The sequence below is a fragment of the Haemorhous mexicanus genome, chromosome 3 (genome assembly GCF_027477595.1).
Source record: "Haemorhous mexicanus isolate bHaeMex1 chromosome 3, bHaeMex1.pri, whole genome shotgun sequence".
NCBI classification, from domain to species: Eukaryota; Metazoa; Chordata; class Aves; order Passeriformes; family Fringillidae; genus Haemorhous; species Haemorhous mexicanus.
In genome coordinates, this window is record NC_082343.1 from 37,127,419 (window position 1) to 37,147,903 (window position 20,485).

At 37.3% G+C, this 20,485-nt stretch overlaps 1 long non-coding RNA gene across 1 annotated transcript in view; it reads right to left on the reverse strand.

The window, feature by feature from the left end:
- Window positions 1-20,485, reverse strand: part of LOC132325786 (uncharacterized) — a 53,049-nt gene that overhangs the window by 28,442 nt on the left and 4,122 nt on the right. Inside the window, exons 2-5 of the long non-coding RNA XR_009486019.1 lie at window positions 15,512-19,507; window positions 13,310-13,407; window positions 12,346-12,474; window positions 2,133-2,345 (exon numbers count right to left, since the gene is read on the reverse strand). This is a non-coding gene — a long non-coding RNA (uncharacterized LOC132325786). The remainder of the gene's footprint in view (window positions 1-2,132; window positions 2,346-12,345; window positions 12,475-13,309; window positions 13,408-15,511; window positions 19,508-20,485) is intronic.

A 20,485-nucleotide genomic window follows, 5' to 3' on the forward strand; every position in this document is an offset into this window, starting at 1 on the left:
CAGAAAGGTTACCAGGAGGTTGCAGTGATGTAGATGGGATCTTGGGCTGACGCAAGTAAAAATTCCAGAAATATTCACATGAGAGGAGGAAGACATGATTGTTACTGCAATCTACTGTGTACTACCTAGACTATTTTCTTCACCCTGAACCAGGCTTATTTCTGCACAGAAACATTCTCTTGAACAAAGAATACCCTTTCTCTTAGGCCATATGTAGTGTCTGAAGCCTGGATATTAGACAAGTTTTTGGTGAAGATGGTAAGATTGAAGCACGAATTCACTACTCTATTGTTGAGCCTTGCATCTTCTTGAAAGTGAATTCAGAAAGCTGTCAGAGTTTTATTTCTCTGTGGAGAAGAGAGATGGCACAATGGCCTTTGATGAATTCAGCAATGTAAAACCCTTTAGTACCTCATGTCTTTAGAGGCTTCATTTGCAGATTCTCGTGCTTTGGCTAAATGCAGCCAGGATTTCGCTTTAGGTAAACTTTCACATGACTCAGCTCTACCTCCTGTTGTAAAACATATTCTGACTGCCAGCAGCTCAACTGTTGGACAATAGAGGAAGAAAGACAGAAAATGCTCTTGATGGGTGTGTGACAGCATAATCTTACAAAAATCTTGCTTTTCTACTGCAGTCTTGGGCACTGAAAATTGTCTCTAGTGTCAAATATGCCGTATCATTCAAAATGGAAAAATGTTACATTAGAAATCACTAGTTAAAGAGTGGTAAAAATTAAATACAACCATACAGTGCCATGTAAACAGTCAGCAGAGACTGTTGACAAATGTCAAAGCCCAAGAGATAGGTGGTGTCTTTCAGAGAAGGGCAGGTGTAGGACAATGAGGATTACTAACTGATAAGCAACTGGGACAAATTTGCTCCTTCCCCAGCATCAAGAAGAAAGGAGTAATTTATTCTATGCTTACCTCAAAACATGAGTACTGTGGGGAGCAGAGCTCATGTGAAATATTACCTCAGAAACTGGCTCCCCACAGTGCTTTGCTTCTTTGATACAAGGAGTCCCTACAGCATATGCCCTCCACCGGCAAACAGAGAAGTGAAATTCTGTGGATCACAAGCTGCAGAAGTGGTGCAAAGAAATTGAGGCATGGCAGCAGTGAATTTGGGGTGATAGGAGGGGATCTAACTAATCAATCACCTTTCTGACTGCTATCAGTTTATACAATGTGATATCATATCAATCATATGTCAAGGATCCCTGCAATGGACAGAGAGTTTCCTCTTCAGCATCTCTTTAAGTGCAAATAAAAAAAAAATATTACAGCACTGACAGTTGGGGAAGATGTACTTATCAGAATCTGTTTTAAAATTCAGATTTGCTTTTCAATTCCCTCCTCCTTTATTCTTTGGATTTATTTTTACATCCTTACATCCAAATGCACTTTTCCTGATTCACTGGATCCACTGATATTTTTCATAATCTCTTGTAAAGAACTCAATTTCAAATATGATATTTTGGTTAGAGGGGTATTTTTTGCTTATCAGTCCGGGGGGGGAGTTGAGGTTTTTTATGCTGTTAGTGACCCCTTAGACATTTTGATGCTTTTACTGTCCTTGAAAAGAAATTCTTTTTCTGAGTATGTCTAAGTACAGTGTATTCCATTTTCACTACATAAAAATTGGTGGCTATTAGCATTCCAGAGGCAACATGTCTACCAAGCTGACTGCAACAAAGATAAATTATCTGGTTTATGCTGCATGAATTATTTCTTTATATAAATACACATATCTATGGGACTATCTAACTTCATCACCCTAGCATCAGATAGCTACATAATCAACTTAGTGAAATTAAAAATTCATTGAAAAAACCATCTTTTATTTCCTTAACCGTGTCCTGTCTGAATAAAAATAAACTATAATTACTAAAAATTTCTGTATATAAATTTTCCTAGGGGCTAATTTTCAGTGAACTACACAGCAACATTTCCATTTCATTTCAAAGATGAACAGTTTTGATGAATACTGTTGGTTTTGTAAATACAAACCAGACACTAATAACAAGGGCCTAATAGGCAAAAAAAATGAACCCCTAAGGATAGGAACCTTCAGTCAAGGTTATGAAATTACATTACCAGTGAATTTACAGTAAACACTTTCTAACTCACCCCAATATTTGTATTTCAGCGAAGCTGTCACGTTTAACAAGAACTCCAGCCCTGCTTTGTGTGACTCCACGAGAGTGAGGATGAGGATGCTGCTGCCAGCGCTGTGCTCCATCGCTCCCCAGCGGGCTCAGCAGCTCTCCCCTCGGGGCTGCTGCCTGAGGGCTCATGGCAGGAGGGCCCTGCTGGGCATGCTGTCCAGACCAGCAATGCTCTCTGCATGGGAAACACAAACAAGAAGGTACTTAAAGCACAGAAGGGTCACTTTTCCAGATGGGACAACACGCTAACTTGTACTCTGCACCTGCACGAAGTTTTTAAAGATGTCACATTAAAGCTGGAGTGTGGTAATTAATCAATTAAACTTGTTCATTGCTTTTTTTTTAAACTTTTTTTTTTTAATTCACCAACTCTGGGGTGTTGTCACTGTGTGTAACACAGAGCTACCTGTTACACAGTTATAAAGATGTACACATAGCATGCAAATATCTCCTTATGCTGGGTAGTCACAGCTGTGTTCATATTCCTATTGCTTCTGAACCTTTGGTCTTGAGCTACCTGAGGTTTTGACGTGGCTGGGCCTGGGTATACTCAGTGCATTTCTGAACAAAAAACAAAAAATCAGAAGTCATTACAAGCATAATTCCTGTCTGTGCTCTGGAGGAGGCTGGGAAGAAAGGAAATAGCTGAGGCTGTCATTTTATGTTTCCACAAGGATAAAGCATAGTTTCAAAACTAGATAAGGATTTCTTATCACTTAAAAATACATTTCTGGACACAATGCCAATAAAAATAATGAGAACAAACAACACAACTTCCCAAACAAACAGAAGATAATATGAAATTTCTGACATTTCTGGCAGAATTTTCCAACGTTGTAAGCCATGATAGAATTGAGCTAAACTTTGTGATACAGATATATTCTGGTCCTCGGAGTGAGGTTCCAACACGCCAGCACTAAAACAGAGATACAAATTTGTGTCAGGAAGGACAAGCAGAGATAGCTATCTGCACACACCAAAAGAAACACCACTTGTACAGATCCACTCCCTGCAAAAAGGGTTATGTTTATATTCATGAAAATGTTTTGCCTCCTGAGACCTATTTGGTGCCTTCTTGATTGCACTATTACATTTATTTAAATATTGTTTAAATTCACATCTCATCATCCAAACATAACAAAGCCTACCAGGGAGTTTAAGATGATATAGAGCAAGTTAAAGTGATCTTCAATTTTTAATCCCTGTCTTTCCATACTAAACAAAAAGGCTGAACATGTCTTCAGCAAGTGAAACATTGCTGTGGCATGATAAATTTCCAGATGGTGCTAGGAATAACTAAATGAGTTCATATCTCTGATGTAACTCCCATTAAATTAATGGCACTACACCAGGAATTAATTTGCCCTAGATCAGTACAAGTCAAACACAGAGAACTGTAGTAACATCAGTTTTCTGCACTCTAATAATAAAATATATAAAACACAGAAATTTCTTAATTCACACAAATTCTTTTTGTAAGTCATTTCATTAGCATATAATAAATTTCATTTATGCATTTTATATAATTTAACAGCAGCATACAATTATATAAAATAATTTCACTGGAACATAGCATGTTATCTTACTTATTATCATCTGAACCAAGCTATGTAGTGCTTCCACTCATAATTTGGAGAACTAGCCACTGTGGATATTAATGGATCTGTGGCAGTCTTTTAGTGATTGATCATTACAGAGGAATAGATTAGAAGTAGAAAAATAATTTAAACTTAGCAAAAATATCTAAATCATAGAGCTGTAGAATGGTTTGGGTTGGAAGGGACTTAGAGATCATCCAGCTCCATTGGCAGGGACAACTTTTGACTAGACCATATTGCTCAAAACCCCACCCAATCTGGCATTTAACACTTCCAGGGGTGGAGCATCCACAGCTTCTCTGGGCAACCTGTTCCAGTGCCTCACCACCCCCACAGCAAAGGATTTCTTTCTTGTATCTGATCTAAACCTACTCTCTGCCAGTTTAGAGCCATTCCCCCTTGTCCTGTCTCTACATGCCCTCAGAAAAAATTCCTCTCCAGCTCTTTTGTAACAATCTTTCAGGTACTAAAAGGCTTCCATTAGGTCACCTTCTCTACCTTGAATTTCTTATCAATGACAAAGCCTGCAAAATAAACTGTAACATAAGAGGTAATGAAAGTGAAATATAAACTGGAATTATGACCTCAAAAAAAAAATGACCACAAGCTGCAAGAAAAAACAGCAGCAGCATGGAAATTACACCCTAGAAATGCTAGCAAAGACAATACCTTTGGTAATAGTGATTGGGAAAGGACAAGTCACTGTTCTGGGTAATGCTTCTAAGACTGTTTTTCCTGACAATTCAGTGCAGGGTATCTTTCTTTTTGCTCTCAACAGCTAACAACACTGGAGAAATTCTATGTTTGGTATGACAACATGTAATATTTCCCCACCCCTAGAAAATCCCACTAGGCAGAATTTACAGGAGATTTAGGAAACAAAAAGTAAGCAGATGAGGTTGAAAAACCACCTCTGCAGTCTCCAAAAACCCCAGCAGATGTGCAGCATGAGCATCATGAATGATGTTTTCAGCAAAGTTCAGTCCCTGTCTAATCCTGTTTTCACATAAATTGTTGAAAACTTCCCACCTCTGTTTAAACATTTTTGAAACTCATGGCTGGAGTTTTGTAAGGAGCTTTTTAGGAAGAGCAAGGGAGACTTCCCTTGTAAGATTCAAGATTCTGAGTCTGCTTGCTGGCTGATGCTCCCTCCACAAGCACAACGCAGGACACAGCATTTCTGTGCTAAAGATAATACAGGTGGTGTTCATCGGACGTACCAGCTGCCTGAAAGTTGGGTACCCAGTCTAAGCCCAGGGTTAGCAGGATGACCATAGAGACTCAATAAGGAATTGAGGCTTCCATTACAGCTACTTGAAAGAAAGATGTGTCTTCAGAAGCAATTAATTTCAACCGGTCTAAGGTACATGAGTTGTTCTCTAAAGTTTCTTCTCTATCTCAACTTTTCTCAGCTGCACAGGGAGCCTAAGTGACTTTCTTACACCACACCTATTACAGAGTCTGCACCTTTATCTAGTACAATAGTACTAGCTGGTGGAGAGTTTTCAGTGAAGGAAAATATTTTCACATAATTATTCCCTTCTCCCACTGAATGTAGTTTTTAATAGGATAATACTTTGAAGCATCTCCAGTTTTCAGACCTAGCATATTTTGGTTTTTTAAGCCCTCTTTCATTTAAGATTTCACAATACAAGGTACCTAGAGGAAAGATTCAGTGGGCCTGGCTCAATTCACATCTGTTAACGAATTTCCTATTCTCAAGACTTTGAATGAAAATTACAGTGACAAGCAACACATGAAGGTAAACATCAGACAGCAAAAAGGCAAGGAATAGAATTTCCCAGGTATTTTGTATCTGTTATAATTACACATTAGCCATTATTTGATCTGGAGAAGCACCATATACTGTTTTTTTGAGTAAGTTGAGCAGGTGCTCCCAGATGTAGACACTGACAGAAAACACCAGGGAACTCAAAGGAAAGCTGCTGTTGCAGCTGATTTATCCACAGGGAAAATCTGGGGGTTTTATTCATTCTGACAATAGCCCAGTGCAGCTAAGAGAACAAGAGAACCAGACCTGTTCCTTATCCTTCTGAATAATAACATTTCCTACACGACAGAAAAAAAAATCCCACACAAAGATTACGATCAAGTTTTCCATTTTGATTCAGTTTGTTGTGTTTTGGGGTCCTTTTTAATTTTCCTTAGGTTTACCTAAGTCTTGAAGAGACACTAAAATACTGTGAGATAGATTGGCATGGATGGATGGATGGATGGATGGATGGATGGATGGATGGATGGATGGATGGATGGATGGATGGATGGATGGACGGATGGATGGATAGATGAACATAGATGCACACAATCTATCTGGAAAGAAGGAAATCTGGGACACATTATCAATATCTATTGTAGAGTAGGTTGCAGGCATTTTTGTGCAGTTCTGAGTTCTTAACTCAAACTTGACCTCTAAATCTTTCTAGGTATGGCCAGCACCAAGATTTAGAAAGCTGGCAGTCAAACACTGTCTGTCATAATACATGTTTTTCAGTCACAGCTGAAAGCATTTTTTACTATGCTTAAATATACAGCTCTCAGGTTTGCAAGTGAGGGACTTATTAAAATTAATGGACTTGATATTTGTACACTGGAAAAAATAATTGCTTACTTCATGAAGTGCTACAAATGATGAGTGACCTGAATATTATGTTAGTGAACATTCATAACACAGTGGATAATTTTGCAATTACAGATTCCTATGACATTATTAAAGCTAGGTCACTTGTTGCACTAATCTCTTCTCTTATGTCTCCTGGCATAATTACAATAGTTACTAAGTACAGTGCTTTTTAAAGAGATGCACTGGCTGACATTAAGTATTTCAACCTTACTTATAAGGAGATCATAATTTACAAACTGCCCTTAGTACTAGAGGAAGATTTGATCAACAGTGAATCACAGAATTGAAGACATAAGTTACAACTTCAATTTCTTTTCAAGGATTCTTTGTATCTTGTGAAGGTTAACAAAATACTTGTTTGAAAAAAAAAAAACCAATCTGTTTTTCAAGGTAGACGCAATTATACACATTCAAAAATAGGTATAAAGGAAGAGATGATAAGAATGTATCACCTCATTCTTCCTATATAAGAGGTGAATTGCACCTGTGTCAGCACATTTCTTTGCAAGCTGGAATACTGCTGTGGGTAAAAGCGTCAGTGAACATAACGTGCTGTGTTTGGAAGTTCAAATAAAAGGTATAGAAAAAGGCTCCTGCAAGATGTTTTTAAGAAAAAATGAATACACGAGAAGAAAGGTTCAATCAGATATCAAAATTAGGTAAATCAACAGAAAAATAGAGACTGAAGAATCATACACCCTTTGCAATAACATGAAGTGGATGCAGCATTTCTTCATGGATATATGAATTGTAGTGTGTGAAGCAGAAATTCTAGGCAGAAGGAGACACCAATGAATTAAAAACCTACAAAGAAATAAGAGAGGAAAACACTGCTATGAAAATTAATAAAAACTCATTCAGGCTAATGATTCACTCCAGATGTATTCAATGGAACTGGGAGACTGCTATCACAGCAAAATGACTGTTAATAAGCACATAATTTGAAGCAATCTGTGTTTCTCAAGTTTTCTGAACTCTAGACTAGCAAGATCCCTTTAGAGGGAAAGATCAATGAGTTTTTCTACTGAGGTTATATCAGGAATTAAATAAAATTGCATAGATTCATTCAAGCGGGAAGAAGAAGGGTAAATTATTCTAAGGGTTGCAAGCCTTGTATGTTAAGTGCTCCTAGATATAAATTAAAGGTTTCCAAGAACTTTTTCAAGGATTTTCAAAGTTTTTCAACATCATAAAGTTAAGCTTGAGGCTCTGCAGGATAAACTATGAGAACACATATTGATGTAGCTTTTGGCAACCCTTGCTGGACCAACAGAAAACTCAAAATTATTATTTGAGTATTTCTCACACATAAAAGATTCCTAAAGCAGCCTTCACTTGTCAAACAAATGCGCAGCCCTACTTCCTACAGATGCAGATTTCTACTGTAAGAAGCAGAGTTGAACTCTCTGTGGCATTCTATCCCCCTTCTCCTGGTACATGCTGACCCATTTCCACGGTGTCTTCATTTTAAATGCATATGAAGAGCTATATGCTGCTTTGTGAGGGGAAAGTCACTGAAGTCACACAGGGAAGACATGATATTGTGGACTATAAAACAAACCCTGACAATCTGTCCAGAGCAAGGAATCAATGAGTTCATTCAAAGCTAGAAAATTACAGTAACATAAAACCGCTGCTACCCCAAAATGGTCAGCTCCTCTGAGGTAAGAAAACAAGAATATTTATCAAGCAATGCATTTCCCTGATGAGACCAGATACAGAAATTAAACTAACATTTTGTACAGCATTTAAGGAGAAAATGTAGAACATAAGTGAGCAGAGCCTTCGTCCTTTCTTTCCTTAAAAACAAAAACATTTTTAAAAATCCTAAATTCAGTCTCACAGAAAACCACAGGCACTGTTGTAAAAATCTGTGAAATTTGCCATCAGCCTTTAAAAGACACTAACATGATGTACAATACCAAAATGCATTACATGTAACTATTTTCCAATATTTTATCCTATGTTTACAGAGTGGAGAGGCATTTGAATTGATTCTCTTCTTAAAACCTCAGGAGATAGGAAAGCTTTTGCACACTTTCTAATATTTGTTTTCATGCCTCCCTGTGCACCAGCTACTGTATATCTGCATTATCTTTTTAGCAGGTTTTTTTACCTGACAGCCAACACAAGACTACTTAGATAATAAGGTGAAGAAAAATGGTTACAAGGATCTAACTTCACACTTGCTCTCCTATCTCTCTTCATATATGTCCAATGTCTTTTCATGTGCCTTTGATATTGAGACAAATACAAATTTTGTGTGCATCCTAAGACCTTTCTTAATCCTTTTATATGGCTGGCAAGCCCTTCAAAGAAAGAAGGCCTAACAAAACGTAGAGTTATTTGTTTGCTCCCATTCCAGGAAACTTTAATACCAGCAGATTTACTGCAGCCCACAATGATCAATGATTCTTCAGTTTAGGGACTGCTGTTTTGTTTTTTGGGGTTTTTTGGGGTTTTTTTTGTCTTGTACTTTTATTACAGATAGCTTTGGCAGCTATATTAAAGTGCTACTATTATTTGTCTTAGCACACGGAACATAAGAGATCAAGATAATTTCCACCACTTTGTGTTTACTCACTGCTTATATCCAGGCATCTAGCCAAAGTCACGTGTACTGTCAGAATTGAAGACTCACACCAAATTGCTTCTGAACTGTAAATTCATCAAGAAAATTGATGCTTTTTTCATAGCACTGAGCTTCCAATGGTGTAGATTTTTTTCCCTGCTTAAAGCAGCACTTTCCAAGGAAGTCATTTTCATAAATTATTAGGGGAATATTTGGGAATACTTTTAAACATTCTTCAATGAATTTGATATAGCCTGCCAAGGGGACAGTGTAATAATACACATCCATATTGATTACTACTCTGCAGTCCTGACCGTGTTCTCCTGGTCTTCAGAGTAAAGAGACATTTTCACTGTTTCAGTCAGGTAAAGAGACAAAGGATTTCAGACAAGCAGTCCAGATTAACAGCTTATTCCTGGCATGAAAACATACATTCATTTATTACAAGGCCAGAAGAGATTCCAGTGATCTTGCAGTCTGACTCGTGTACAGCAGGATTTGCTGAATTAGTTACTGTTTGAGGCAGAACACATGATGTAAAAAAGTCCTGAACCTATATTCACACTCTTCTGGTAAATACATCTGTTTTAACCTGGAAGGGGCCAGGTGTCAAGATAAAAGAAAACAAAGATTAACTACTTAGGTTTAACTATTGTCACAGATTTTTGGGTTCATTTTAGTATGGAGGTTTTACACATGTTTGTGGTCTTTAGACAACATTCCTGCATTTCAGGGACAGAACTCAATAAAAACAAAACAAAACAAAAACGACAGTGTTTTCCTCTAAAAAGTGTGTTGTCCTGGAATTGTTAGGGTCCTTTATCACCTCCTGAAGCCCTGAAGAACTTCTGGTCTCAGCTGACTGCTAAGTAACTAAGTATGAAAAAATTCAAGTCTAGCATGAGAAAAAAAATCCTATCTTTAAGTGCCCTTGGTGTTATGAGAGGATTAAAGTGTGACAGAAGATTTGATCTGCATACCATATGACAATGCTTCCCTCCAGAAAACATCCATAACTAATGCTCTCAGCCTACAGGTTTCACATGGGGGTAGGAAGAGCCCTTCCAGTGTGATGACATTTCACACCCCATCGGAGCAATGCTGGAGGCACAGGGAGAGGCTTGATTCATGCAGACTAAGGCATGCTTCAATTCTTGCTGGTGGCAACCAGGAATCAAAGCTCTGTCACCTCTCTTATCCGATTTCTCACCACATGGCTGCTCTTTTCTGGGTGGCTTAGATTCAAGCAGTTTGGATGTGAACTGGGTTTGATTCCAACCATGGGCCAAGGCACATTATCAGAAGGCAGAACATGTGTACTCTGTGAATCACTGATGCTGGGGGGGAGGAATTAGCTGTGTCAAAAAGTCAATATTTAGACACTCACTTAAAGCAATGAATGGTGATGGACCTAAAAAGTCAGACTTCTAAATTTTAATTTTGAGTGATGGGTTTTGGTAAATTAACATAAAATTAAGGATCTGTAATACTGGTGTAGTTAAAGGAAAGTCTTAACATTAATGATGTCTGGTAAATTCCTCCAAGCAATTGATAAGAATTACCCTTTGACCTTGGAGGAACCACAATTTGGCTCACCACTTAATAACAAGCCTCAACATTTTGTGTTTTTTAGAAACTTGCTTCTGCTAACCCTGCTCAGCCTAATGTATTGAAGCAGGTTTTAAAATGGCATGAATGTAATACTGAGTTCCTGAAGACATTAGTATGTACTGACAGCACATACTGTCAGCAGGATTTTGCAATTGATATTTTAATAGAGACACATTATCTTGCAAGAAAATTCCACCCTTTTCTGAACTCATCTCAGGTAGGCATGCAAAGGTAAGCTAAGTCAGAAGAAGACTATTCTTCTTCTAGGAACATGATTTTACATGAATAATTCATTACTTTTTTGTTCCTAATTCAGGATTCAACATGCCAGTGTTTTTAGAGTTGGCTCAGTCCTTCAATTCACTCACAACTTGCAAGGATGTTCTGGCATAGAAATACAGCTTGGCTTTGAGTAAAGCAAGGATATTGGCTCCTAATAGTCTTCAATATAAAGGCATACAAAGCATTTGAGGGAATTCTAGCTCTAGGATGCTCAGGACCTTGGTAGGCATAAAACCAGACAAATACAGGAAAGAGAAGCAAAAGAATGGAATCTTTTGTCCCTTAAGTGCTGACAATTCCTCTCTCTCCCATCCTGAAGTACACCTTCTCACTGTGCAAGCCCACCATCCTAAAATATTTCATTCCATGTTTAAAAATAAGACAATTTTCCACATTGATATTAGTTTCTGTGTCACTTAGCAAGCAGTAGGACACAAAGGCCAAATAATCTTTCAGATAAGCAATCAGCAATTTAACTTTCTGGCAAATTTGTTTATTCAGTTGGCAGTTTAAGCTAGACATCCTCTGCCAACTTTTATGAAGGCACAGTTTTCAGGATTTTCTGATACATAAGAAAAGTTTCTGGCAGAGTAGAGCAAACTTTTTACTATTTCTTTATATATCCTATAACTAATTCAACAAAAATTGTTATCAAATTAAAAGCTCTGAAAGCCACTTACCATATCAGCCTTTGGGCACTGTATAATGGTTTTCCATTATGGGCTGAAATTAAGCATTTATAAAAAAGCAGTAATTTCACAGTTAGTCACCCAGAAATTTGGCCATGTTAAAATAGCATTTTAGAAAATTACAGGTAATATTATTCCTGAATGCAAATTGCTGTAACTTCTGTTTGCCTCATGGGATAGGAAAGCTCAAAGAATTTTGCAGGAGTAAATAGTCACTAAGAGCCATCATGATTAGTCTGAATCTCAGAAATTAAGTTGTGAAATGAGATAAAAGTACAAGTAATTCAATGCAAGAACATATACACTGATAAATAAGAAATAAATGGCTGTTGTGACATTCCAGTATGAACCTATGGTTTCCTGAGGAATGAGAAGAGGAAAAACATGGTTTTATACAGTACTCAAAACCTATCCAAACAGCACTGAATCTTCAAGTGTTTTCTGAAAGTCATGCCCCAGAAATGAGTCCACATTAAATAGTACAGTACTCACATACTCCTTTCTATTTTATCCATTTATCCATGATGGCTTAACTTTAATACACTCACTTATTTTAAAAGAATTTGACTCAATCCACTTCTGCGCCTGAAGTGACCAAGGAATAAGAAAGAGCCAGTGGACTTGGAAAGAGCTGCACAATTAAGTAGAGAAGGTGCTTGTTCTGTGTCCTCTTCTCTGAACAATGACTCTCATAGCAATAACACTCTTCCAACAGAAAACCTCTAGCCATCCAGCCAATAAAGACAAATCAACATCAGCAACAATAAAACCACGTCACTCACATTTTTAGAGTAAACATCCAGTGCCCATGACCTCAGGAGCTCAAGAGCTTCATTCCTCAAAGGACAATGTTAGACGTGACCCGGAGCCTTCAGACCTGCCATCGCTTGGGTGTAGAAGGTGAGCAGGTACTGCAATAGTGAACACTGGCACAGAATCATAAGATGCTCCCTTTGATGATTAATTCACAGTATCAGCCTTCTCTCAGCCATCCATTAGCAAAACATTTTGCATGAACTGACTTTCAAGTACATATTTACACCACAGTGAAGTCAATCTGAAAAAAAACCTGAAATCCTTCCCAAACCGAGGCCACAGTCTTGCTGTATTTATCAAACAAACAACAAAAACATTTAAAAAGGAATTAAATGCAATTTTTAATTTTTATACTTAAGGATACAAGCATTTGGTGAATTTATCTATCTTTCTGAAATACTTATAGGAGCCTTTATTAAGCAATAAAGCTTACTGAAAACAGAATAAAAGTTTTGATTAAGCTGAGTCTTACCCTCTGTGATTGCAAACATGTTCACAGTTTAGTATGTAATAGTAATTTGATTTTATTCATGAGTCGCTACATTTTGAAAACAATGGTTTTGAAACACTGCTAATTTTACCCATCTTTAGAAATTTTTTCATTTAGATTTAGAAGTTCATAAAGACCTAGAGCTTATACAGTACATTATCTAACAAGGAAATACACTTGTTTTCAGCTTTTATTTCTGACAACTTTATACCATTCCACATTTTCAAAGTACTTTGTATTTTTTAAGCCCAAGATTCATTTCTTGCCAGTGGAGAGCATTTCATTTAACTAATTGTTTAGTATTGGCATGTCCACTACTGATATCTGAAATGGCCATTCTGGCTCTGAAAAAGTAATTCTGGAATTTTCTGGCTCACCAATCAGGTGACAAAACACAGCCACATTACAATTCAGAGCCTTGCTGATAAAGCAGTACAAACCTTTAAAATACCAACAAACATTTAGAGCCTTGTAGACTGCCAACTATCCCCAATAAGCATTAAGGAGTCATGTGTCCTCTTACAGCCACAGTGCTCATCTGTAGAGGAAATAGAGAATCAACACAGACTTTTAAGTGAGATTTCCTGACAGCAAGGCAGTAGATGAAAAATTAATTCAGAATATTTCTGCTTCTTTCTTCTTTCCTTTGAACAAAACTTGATGCCCTTCTATATTATTTTGAAAAATAAAATATTCACTTTTTAATGAACTGGAGAGGTGTTTTCAAAAGTAAAACAGCAGTAGGCAAGAAACTTTAAAATATTTTCCTCTTCTGCAGTGACATGTAAAAACGCAGCATTTCAGCTTTGTTAGTGCACCTTTTAAAGATACTTTGAAAAAACCACAGTACACAGTGTAATATCTTTTAATACAAATGCCTTTTTAGCAGATGGTACTATTTTTTCAGATTTCATAGCAGTAATTATTGAGAACATTATAAAAACAGATAAAAAACAGAGGAGCAAAACATCATAGTATGCAAAACATCAAGTAGAATAAGAAAAGATGAAGGGCTGACAAGGAATGGAGAAAAAAAACACTGATCAGCAAAGACAGAGCTAAGATTGCACAGACAATAGTATGAAAGGGAACAAAATTTAGACTGACATGCACATTACAAATTAGATTTAAAAAAATATAAATAAAAGACTTGTCAGCCATACAGAAAATAGAAGGGAGGGGAAGAGGAAGAAAAAGCTTGGCAGCTGTGGAGCAAAGATATGGAGAGACCCAAATCAATATAACACAGAAAGACTGCCTAGCAGAAATGACAAAATAAAATGAGATTTCTGCATCCAAGATGGAAGGAAAACTCAGAGGCTAAAGGTTCCATATGGAGGAGGTTCATCATTATGAGGGTTCTGAAAAGGATAACAAATGAAACAATAGGTTGCCTAATTTGACTTGATGTATTCAAAAAGCTGGCATCAGTAGTAGAGAGCCATCATATAGAAATCCCTACAGTTACAGGGGATAGTTAAAAGATGCAGGAGAGATTTGTTATGCTTTCTTCAGTGGTGCAGAAAAGAAGCCATACAGATTTCAGAGGAAAGAATAACTTTGCAAAGAAAAGGCAGAAAATCAAAATGCAGAAGGCAGGGTATTACGTAGATTTACCAAATAGATCTGGTAACACTATCCTGACACTTTCACTTAATAAAATATCTGCTTTTCTACACAAGGGGAAAGAAGCTTGTCAGTCTGTTTGGATTACAGAGAAGTACAGCACCACATGGGAAATTATCACTTATATGGGAGAAAATATAGCTCTTGCACAAAAATTGTAATGCTGTTAGAAGGAACATTTTAAGGAAAAAAAAAAAATCAAAGAACAAAAAACAGACCATGTGCTCATTCTAGATGTATTTTAATAGAGCAGAATTTCTTGATTGTTTGTCTTGGTTTGATCTTATTTAATATTTTTCTTAGTCATCTCAATGTAAAAGCAGGAAGTGTGCTAATACAGTTTCTAGTCACATAAAACTGGGAGACATAAAAGGATCTGTATATCATTCAGTAAGCTAAGAATATGAAGAAATTATCTGAAATAATGGCAGTAAGTGAATAAAAGGGATCAGATGAAGACACCTAACACTAAGAGGAAAGACATTCTTTTAGGAACAGAAAAAAGACATTATTATTAATTGGCCAGCAATGGCTATCTGAAACCCATGTCAATCCCACATCTCCCAAATCTATTCAGATCTGGGATACATTATCCCTAACTGACAGCTATTAAAAACAAAAATTCTTTTGAGATCTCCTACAGTCAAGATGGCATATTCTCCTTGGATAATGTATTACAGAACCTTCTTTTTTTCCTACTGTCAAATTTCTGCTTAATAAGTGTACTTCTTCCATCGTTCCCGGCCTAAGAAAAATGCTGAATGCTATCTGACACAGATAGACTATTTGAAGTCCCCCTCTGTCATACCTGTGTGCAGAAAATATAGATTGGGATTGGGAATGATGCACAGGAGCTATTCAGACAAAAAGTACATGGAAAAAAAAAAAAGGTGCAAAAAGAGATTTACACTGAAGCATACTTCATATATAACAAAAAAAAAAAAAAAAAAGGGGGGGGGTGGGGGAGAACCTGCTATAAATCTGAGTAAGGCTGGTAAAAAAAGATTTTTACCTACCAAAACTTGGTGATAGAAGGGGACACTTCCAGACCTCTGATCTTGGAATGGGGGTCTTTGGCAATTCACAGAAAATATCTCTAGGATCTAGTCCAGGTTCAGCCAGGTGCTGCAGAGAAAATGTGACAAGAGGACACCCCAACAGGATACCCAAAGCACAAAGTGGTTTGACTGCAAGGTTCTAGCAGGTCTCTACATAACGTGAAAATTGCGAATTGGAAAGACTTAAGTGATTCAGCTGAAGTCCATGCTCTCTTACACAACAAAGCCCTTTGCATCTCTAGTTTTCAAGTTCTTCTCCAAAGGCTAGGTAAATTAGAGCAACTCACAGAAAAAGGCACAGGAGGGATTTTTAACATGAGCAAAATAATACAATTTTCCTAGCTTTGCTCTTGCATGCAGCTTGAAAATTTCCCCTGAAGTTTTTCAAGAAAGTTCCAGCTTAAGACAGACACAGAAAGTTATAGCACAAGGGATACGAGCCAGAAAACACACAGACAACCAAAAAGAGGCCTTTCTATGCCTTGTGTAGTCAGCTGGGGAAGGAGAACAACAGGTATCACTGTCATCTCGCCTGTGATGCCAAAAGTACAGGCCCTAGGACAAAAGTCTTGCAGCATTAACAGATGGTAAAAACAAAATTAAATGGCTGCAACTAATGTGTTTTTGAGTAGGCACAGGAGATACCAGATAATGTTGAATGTATTGCATTTAAAGTAAATAACAAGGAGTCCAAATGGGCATTTAGTTCCTTGATAATTAGCAAGCCAGCAGGTATCAAACCAGGCATAGTGCAGATAAGCCTTTCCTGATCACATCTGACCCTGTGGGAATTTTTAAGCTCTGAATGCAAAACACCATACAGAAGTGATTGCTGCTGTTTCTTTGGGAAGATAAGATTCCAAAGAACAGGCCTAGCACTGATGTGGAGCTATGCATACAGGAATCTGGCCCATAGCATTTGCTTTTTGGGGATGTTGCCAATTCATCCCTGGGCAATTTTACGTTAAGCACTCTTTTGTTGTGGCTGTGGAAGAAAATTAGTTGTTCAGTTATTCACAGTGGGAACACAATGCTCTTGTCACAGCTCTCATCAGCTTGGCTGTAGCTCTCCAGATTAGCTCAGTGGCATTAGCTTAGTCTCCATCCTAGGGTCAGAACCTATCAACTTCAGATGCTTCGTGCTCAGTCTGTCACCTAAGAGCTGAAGGGTGCACATAAATAAAGTAAGGGCTTTACCTCTGACTTTCAAAGTGAAAAGCTCTCAGCTAATGACATTTCTCAGTAGAGTTAAGAGGCTAAGAGTGCTCCACATCTTTTTGAGACAAGTGATGATTTGTTGGCTAGCCCTTCTATTGGAGTAATGCTTTAGATTATTCAAGGCTTTAAAGTGATTAAGACCTACTTTTGTGATACAGAGAAACTTATTGGTAATCATATGGTCAGACTGTATATTCAGACATGGAATTTTCATTTCTTCTCATTGAGTTTCAATCCAGGATCTTCTGTAGTCTGATCTGCATATGTTAAATAGTGTAATTATATACTGATCCTTTATCCAGCGAGTTCAAATGCAAATATTGGCTCTTTCCTCAGGAAAGGAATTGGTTTGTGCAAGTGAACTGCAGTTTAACTGACACTACTATGCCCTTTCTATTTTACTTAAATTAATGTAATTATTACCTGGCTAATTATCTTGTTGAATTACTTGTTCTGTGATTCATTAACTGGGAAATTTCTTTCTGGATATAGAAGAGTATCTGAACATCCACCTATTTGTATCACAGAATACTGATTAGGAACAAATTGTGTTACCCAGTGAGGTAGTCATGATTTCTTATAGAAATGTCTTTTATAAGAAAACTCTTGAGTCAGTAGAAATGAGTCTATTGTAAGGACTGTGAATTACTTCTCACCCTTGGAAAAGGCAGTTAGTTTTACAGTAGGAGCAGAAGACAGATACAAGGGAGCCTTCACAGCTGGTCTCTGGTGCTGTCCCCTTTCCATAAACCTGTCTTTTGCTGTCTAGCACAGCTCTCTGTTTTACAGCCTCTAATGGTGTTACATATTCAAGCAAGGAAGTGGTGGGGGAAGAATATTTTCACAATTACCAAACACATTCCCAAACACTGATATAAAGTCTATTCCCAGCATGAAATTACAGAAATAAGTCAATAAACTTTAAATCATCTTGCGGAGAAGCGACATGAGAAGAAAGTCCAGAGCACCCTCATTGCAGTAAAGAAGCAGAATTGCAGTGGCTGTTTTATAAGGGTTGTAGCTAATTGAGGAGATATCTAAAAACACACACAGAGTTACTTTTGTTTTCCAAAGTTCCTTTTGCCATTCCTATTATGTTTTGCTATAAATTAAATAGTTGCTGCTGCAAAGTCTCAGTATAAATAAGCATGGAGGCAAATGATAAATGCTCAACAATCTGTGCAGAGCTAAAGGAAACCTTACATTTTTCACTGCCTGTAAACAAAATCTTTTTCATGTAAGAGCATTTTTTATTTCTTTGTAATCAAGCATTCTGATTTTATAACCTTACAGACTCCTGTGCACTGAACAACTCCCATCAATTCTGAGTTCAATACTAATCCTGACATGAATATCCAAGAAAAAGATTGTATTTCTAACAGGAATGCTTAAGTCCCAAAATACCACTAACTGATGTGAAGCTTCCTGGAATCCTATCTTTATTGCCATTTGCGCTTAGGCTTTCTAGACCTTGCTAAAACTTCCCAAGAAGCTGGATTTAGAGTTCAAAGATATTATCTACAAACTATTGTTCAAAGAAGCTTTAGAAAGAGGTGACACATTTCAGGTGGAAAAATAATTATATTCACAGGCTGACACATGGTCAAAGTATGAATAAAATAAAAAATTTTGAGAAGGTAATCCTATGAATATCTCTATCATTGAAATCACCACTTAGGAAGCTGGCAGAACAGGTTGTTTCTTTATTGGAACAGTGTAGAACAACCAGAGACGATGATAAACATCCTGAAGCCCAGCCTATGGCTAATGTCTGAGATCTGTAGTCTTCTCAACATGAGCTAACCACCTTTTTTTTTGTCTGTGCAGAAGTGAATTGAAAAGCTATTGTTGGCAGGTCAATAAGGAACCAATAATTCAATCAATATTTTTTCATGATGGTCATTGAGCAAGTGCCAGTGATTATTCTTTATTCTTGCAATATCTGGCATTTATGCCCATTTGTAAATCTAGTAGAAGTCCACAAGATTAGTAAAAATTATCAAAACCATTATTTTTCCAAGCCTTGGCTCAAAGCATTGCTTGACTATTCAACCCAGGCCCAGCCATGCTCATGATTACTTACTATTTCACCATTAACCAGATTATCTTGTTCAAGGAAAATATCTCTGTGTAGCTGTGAGGTACCAAAGTAAGCAGAGCAACAATTACAAATGGGATTTCCAAGAGCTGCACACAGAATATCAATCTGCACAGGTTATTGTTCAAAGTTATGTTTGAACACACACCGACCTAATTAAATGCAATAATCTGGAGAAGAGATATTCACAACTATAATTCAACTGGAAGGTTACAGTCTTCCTTGGAAAGCATGCTGTTATCATTAGAAAGTTTTGAATATCTTCATCTGTCCCGTTTAGCAGATCAAAAAGCAGTGATTCAAGGGGATGAGATGCCATAGGACCACACTCTAAAAGTTTTGTGGTTAAGGCATGTGACTAGAACTCAAAATCCCTGAAATTTCTCCAGCCATAGACTGACTTTGAGACTGATGTAAAAGACCTGGTCTCAAAGCCTAAGATTTTCCTCAATGGAATGGTATTTTTCCACTCATCAGATGTATTTTGCATCTTACCTTCAACAATACTGTCAAATCCCAATATCTAAAAATCATGATCTATTTCTAACTCTTCACTCACCAAGTGATGAGAACTGGGGGCGTCTTTTTTCTTTGCCATTGTGTTTTGAATGTAGACTGTCATATTCACCAGGTCTTCTCTGGAACAGGGAGAATTAAGTTATTTTTTTCAATGGCAGCTTTTTCCTGCATTCCTGAAAAAATACAGGAAGCTTCTCACAAATTCACATATCCCCAAAATCTCCCAAGCAATTGTTAACTTTTTATTACCAAATAGATCAATAAGTAGCAAGCTGCGTTGGTACATTCAACCAACACAGTTTGTGTTGGCTCACAAAATCGAATGCATTCTTCCTGCCAGGAAAGCAGCTGGGCCCTAAGTTTTCCTCTTTGTCTACATTCCTTCTTAACCATTGATATCCTTAAAGTAGAAAGCGTCTCCCATGGAAGCACAGGCAGATTAGGCCTCTGAAGCTTCCATTGTTCCATCCAGCACACATCTACAAGATCTGATTTTCCACACAAAAGCTCAACGTATTACTGCATAGAAAAATTGATCATTTTATTAGGAAATACCTCAAGAGTGTGCTAGGAACAGATTCAAGGTAAATCTCCAAGTTAACATTCTTATTTGAGGACAGACTCCACTTCATTAAAAGAAAGACTGTACTACCACTCATTTGAGAATATTACCAGGAGCACTGAACACTGTGATATGCTACAAGCACTTACAGTTTTTATATTAAAGTAACTGACAAACCAATCCTTCACATATGGAAACCTCCCACAACTTCAAAATCGACATGCTGGTGGTATGGCTAAAGTTAGCTTCATATTGAAAGCAAAAACATTGCAGGGAAAAGACAGTTAGATTCTCCCCAAAATGTCAGTGCAGACATTGAGGCTGTTACCATCAACAAGCAGATTCTATCGGACAGAACTGTCCACTGCCAAGTATTTGCATCTATCTTTACAAACACTTCACTGCTATTTCAGAAGCTATTTCCTTGATATTCATTTTAGTCAATTTGTGCTTCTGGATATTCTAGAAATCAGGCATATTTGACATATTCCCAAACCTAACAGCGTGTGGGTTTTGCTTATAATATGTTTAAGAT